Below are 5,456 nucleotides of genomic sequence, written 5' to 3'. Positions count from 1 at the left end.
TTATAAGAACGAAATTAAAGGTTGTATTTGTATATAAGATATATTTAAATAAAAAGGTGTTTCTCTTTAATCAAGGCATGGCAAAACCCACTAGGTGTAGCACAGCACTGGGCACAGTCGACCGGAAGGAACGTGCGAGCCTAGTGCTCAAACCGCGGTGACGTTGGTACAGGAGGAGTGCAATGGGGGTATAGTTATTGTGCTGGGTATGCAGTTACAGTTGCACGGCTATACTCAATCCCGATTCTGTCGTCCTCGTTCGCTCACTCTGGGCAACGTGAGCAACCCATGTGCGAGATGCGGTAACCAATCCGAGTGGAGCCTTGGGTCACGGCAGAAAGAGAGGGAGCTTCGGTGGGGCCACTCCGACTTATTCGGTTTAAGGGCTCACTGAAGTCTGCAGCGTCTGTACACCAATACGTAGTAAACCGCTCGCTATATAAACGTGTATTCGGTTGTGAAACCACCCCTGCCGGCAATAGGTTGTGCGCTAGGTTTGGGAGCCGCCACGTAAAAACAGGCTCCAATGAAAAATGATGACAAAGCCTTGGATGATAAGACCCTTTTGATTACGACCACGGCAAACGTTTAGAGGACTGCGATAAGAGGGAATTCACCTGGAATGTCCGGACCCTTAATGGGGAAGGTGCCTCTGCGTGGATGGTTGATGTCCCCGTAAGGAGAAAAGCCGACATCGCCGCCGTTCAAGAAATCCGTTGGACGGGGCAAGGCAAAGTATGTCTGGGACCTTGTGACGTCTAGAGAAGAACGAGGCATCCAAGGATCTTTTCTATGAGCACTTGGAGCTCATATAAGGGCGCTACCCCCGCCATGATATCAAAATAGTCGGATTTCAGCGAGCCCGAAGGAACAACTTGTACGAAGCTGCAGAGAAAAAAGATGCTGCAACGCGAGCCATGTGGGACCGTTACAGGGAGCTGAAGAGGGAAGCGATATGCATTAAGAAGTGAGAGGCCGAAATGCATGAGTGCGAAGAGCTTGAAATGCTGGCCGACAGGAAAAACGCCCGAAAATTCTATCAGAGAGTTAGGCGGTATACGGAAGAACAACAATGGTGACCTATTAACTGATGTCCAAAACATTATTATTATATTTAAATTATGGAAGTAACAATTTTTCACTCTACGGAATGTTAACAGCTCTGAAATTTGTGGAGAAGACGAACCCGGCCCCCGGTCGATGATGAAGCAGTCGATGTTCCACCACATGACTATGACGAGGTTCGAATAGCAATAGCGTGCTTGAAAAACAAGAGATCTGCTGGAGCTGTCGGCCTGCCATCTGAGCTATTCAAGTACGGCGGCGAGGAGTTGATAAGGTGCATGCATCAACCCTTGGTCAGAATATGGTTAGATGAACGCATGTTCGACGACTGGAATTTAAGTGTGCTCTGCCAAATCCACAAGAACGGTGACCCCGCCAGCTCTGAAAGTATTCAACTCGGAATCCGCTGGTGGTAGCAGAGGATGGGGGAGACCCCCACTGCGTTGGAAAGATCAAGTGGAGAAACACTTAGCTTCACTTGGTATTTCCAATTGGCGTCGACTGACAGATATAGGCTTTCGATGCTTCCTTCTCGTGAAAAAAAACATATGTCCATACATGCATATGTATGTAGTATGTATCTGACTTCTGTATGCATTCTTCATCAATACTATTCCTATGTGGAATTCTGTGCCAGCTTTCATATCTCTATTTGCTGGTGTTTGAATAAAGACAACTTCAAGAATGTTCTCTATTCGTATTTTCTTTATGAGTGGATACTACTATTTTGTAGGTAACTTCATATTGCAAAATTTTTTATCTTCGAATTCAATTAGTTCTGTCCCAATTTTAACTCACCAAGCTTTGTATCCACACCTTGTTGTTGTAAAATTGCGTTGCACAAGTCCTGCGTCAATTCCTGCGGCGCTGAAATCTGCTGCTGTTGCGCTTGCAATTGCTGCTGCTGCTGCTGTTGTTGTTGCTGCGTGCCGCTCGTGCCCGCTACAACTGCTGCCGCAGTCGGCGTCGAGGCGGTAATTGTATTTTGTGGATACGCAATTGCGGCAGTTATCAAACGCTTATCTTCCGTTTGCTGTGTACTGTACGTAGGTATGTTGGTGTATTGCGACTGTTGTTGTTGCTGTGTATCACTTGTCCCAGCTGTTTCTATGGTCACCAAATGTCCATTATATTTATCCCCCTGAGGATCGTCAGGCGTTGTTCGGAACTTTGCTTGTATAGCAGTGACGGTCGAGCCACCCGCGATCGGTATGGCAGGCTGGCTGAAGTGCGCCATGCTGACATTGGCGCTAGCTTGCTGTTGCTGTTGTTGCTGTTGTTGTTGCTGCTGCTGCTGCTGCTGCTGCTGTTGATAGCGAGCACTTGAGGAGGCAGTGTCTTGCTGTTGGGCGCCAGCTTGTGCGGAGGCGGTGGATACTGCAGCCGCCGACGTCACCGTAGGTACTATTGGCGCCGCTGTAGTGGTGAACTGTGGCAACCCGGGAATAGTGGTTGTACCAGGGAAAGGACTTCCGAACGGAGTAAAGTTCATTGCGTTTCAATTGTTCTGATATTGCTGTCCAACTTTGAATAATATTCGCGCATGTAAGGGGTGAAGGCAAATATATCTTTAATTTCGACTTTGCGCAATAAAACAACCAACGGCAATTGAGGAGATATCTGCAAGTAAAAAAGGAAAAACTAACTAATGATAAATTCTGATATATTTTCGCGTTAAAGGATTATGTGCATATGCGAAATTCGAATTGGGACAACTTCACTATGGGACCCTTGCTTATAGCCTGTGAAAAAATGCAACTATGTATATGTTGTAGTTCGAGAGTTTCCAGATGAAATTTCACGATAAAAAGATATTCAAACTAACTCAACATCACCTCGAAAATAGGTCCTCACCGCGTTTTGCATTTTTAGACGAAGGTATACATTTTGTATATGTATAATAAATCCGGTATGATAAAGCAACTCTGAGTTCAACGGTCCAAAATCTCTAAGCAATTATTAGTGTTATTTAATGTGCAATTGTCAAGTCGGGCAGTGTAATATATTGCCTGGTGTCTTCGAAATATCGTTGAAAACAAGTAATTTTTAGCAAAAAAAGACTTAAAAAAATATATATATATATCTATATATTTCATGATTTAATGATCGGATCTAAACCAAATTATTTATTTATTTATTTATTTATTTATCCAATTCAATTCATCAATTAGAGTACATTTCAGATAGATTACTAAAGTTAAATAAAAAAGAAAAGGAAAAATATCTATAAAATAAGTAAATGAGTAATAAGGTACATGTACAAAATACAAGGGTATGGGAATGTGCATCTGAATAAAAAAAAAGATTATTTACAATTTAGTATTATTTAGTATGGGGCCACATCTGAAACACTGCCTTTCCGTTGCAAAAAGCAAAAAGGATTATCGAAATCGGTTGACGTGGTGCAAAGTTATGCGGTAACATACATAAACAAAAAAAAAATATTCCCACGAACTAATAACCTCCTCCTTTTTTGGAAGTCGGTTAAAAACAAGAGCACTGTTCTAAAAAATTATATACAGTTATCATTTAAGTATATGAGTAAATCTCACGAGTTGGTTTTTTTGTGTCACTTCCTTCACTCGCCTGAAAAAAACGCTAAAGCATTTTTTTTTTGCATATATGTATTTCAATTAATGGAGTTTCCGACACAAGTACAATAAAAAATGAATAAAGTGTTTGAACCATTCTAGCCTTAAACCGTTTATTTATTTAGGCGAAAAAGCACCGAAATTACTTATTTCTTTCATCGTTTCTCACCGTTAAAATCTTACACGCGCAGGTTTAATTATTTTTAAATTATAGGACTTTAAGTTAAGTGAATGTGGTAGCTAACTGTATATGGTGTACGGGGCGTATACGTTACATACTCAACTACGGGTATGTGAGCACGAGTTGTTATTTATACTTTTTTTTAGTAAGTTTTCATTTAAATATAATTTCGCGAGGGAATCTAGTTCTACGCAAAACTGAAAATAATGCATTGTCTAAGATAAGTGCGCCACCGTTTTCGTCCAAAAACACATTTAAGTAGCGATATGCGATTGGAATGGAATGGAAGTGAAAAAACAATTTTTTTCCAAACACTCCGACTGTATTGCCCATTGTACTTAAGGCCAAGGTGGAGGTGGGAATTAATTGCCCCTCTGCAAACTTTATGAATTTTGGCAGTACCTCGTCCGTTCTCAAAATATCCGACCCAAACCTGTGCCGCATGAGTCTGGCGAAGGCCGGACAGCGACAGAGAAAATGTTATGCACTATTCTCGTCCTCCAAACACGATGTACACAGTGGATAGTCGATGATGCCTATGGCGACCATATGTCGTCCCCATGGGTTGTGTCCCGTAATCAGTCCTTTAAGGGTTCGTAGATCACTCCTTTGTCTGAGAAGGAAATTTGCTGCCACCCTGTCAGGCCTTTTCAGGAAACACTTGGTTATTTTTCAGGTGTCAATGTGCACCAACAGCTCTCTTGAGTTTTAGTTATGAGATCCTTGATCAGCCAGTTCATTGCCTTGAACACCGTAGTGGCCTGGCACCCAAACAAGTTCAAGCTCATTCCATCTTGTAATGGAATTCAGCCCCAACTTACATTCCTGTGTCTTAACACAAACCTTTCTGAGAGATTTACCTGAAGACAGTGCACAAACATCATCGTAAGCTTGGAAGTGAACGAAGTCTTGCATTTCCGTTAGTAGGCAGGCAACTAAAAACACCACAAGAGAGGTAAGAGCACGCCGCCCTGAGGGCATCCTCTCCCAACATCATTTTCTCACTCGTTCACGTGTTGCTTCAGGACGCTTTGCAATGACGCGATCACGCTCGTTGTTTGACAACTGTATTTCTTTCACTTTTGTTGCGTCTCGTAGTCCTTTTTCATGATAACCGCCATTTTTTTCATTACTTATCATTTCTCTTTAATTGAGCAATGTAATTTTGATTGATTTGAGCCCGGCTGAGCGGTTTCTGCACATTATTTCAAGAGTTGTCAAAGTTTAAAAGAGGTTAGTATTTTTTTTAGGTGTAAACGGTCTTTAACGTTACATAAATTCAATAGTAAAACGTTGCAAAACGATAGTGATTCAGATATCAATAAAAAAAAAATTTCTCACCGCTTTCTTCGTTCCCAAATTTTCGACCATATGTATCTTAACACTTGACCATTAGATAAAGGAAAGACTGTGACAACCTTACACCAAATAGAGAATTTCTGCTACAGCAAAACCTGGCGCGTATACGCTTCCTTTCTTCAAAATTTCTGTTGTATGTCAAAGGTTTTGCCGTCCGAATGGCAAATGTGCTTTACAATTAAGATATATAGTCATGTAAACAGGTGATAAGGACATACTGGCTTCTAGGGGAGCTATATACGTGTATATTTGTAGTGTGT

General features: G+C 41.6%; 1 pseudogene; it reads right to left on the bottom strand.

Moving 5' to 3' along the window:
- LOC108369214 (alpha-protein kinase 1-like) overlaps positions 1-2,681 on the bottom strand; it is a 9,054-nt pseudogene extending 6,373 nt beyond the window's left edge.
- Between the last annotated feature and the right edge of the window lie 2,775 nt (positions 2,682-5,456).

The sequence above is a fragment of the Rhagoletis zephyria genome, unplaced genomic scaffold (genome assembly GCF_001687245.7).
Source record: "Rhagoletis zephyria isolate East Lansing unplaced genomic scaffold, Rhagoletis_zephyria_1.1 Rzeph_scaffold_03547, whole genome shotgun sequence".
Taxonomy (NCBI): Eukaryota; Metazoa; Arthropoda; class Insecta; order Diptera; family Tephritidae; genus Rhagoletis; species Rhagoletis zephyria.
This window is presented reverse-complemented; position numbering and strand designations above follow the sequence as displayed.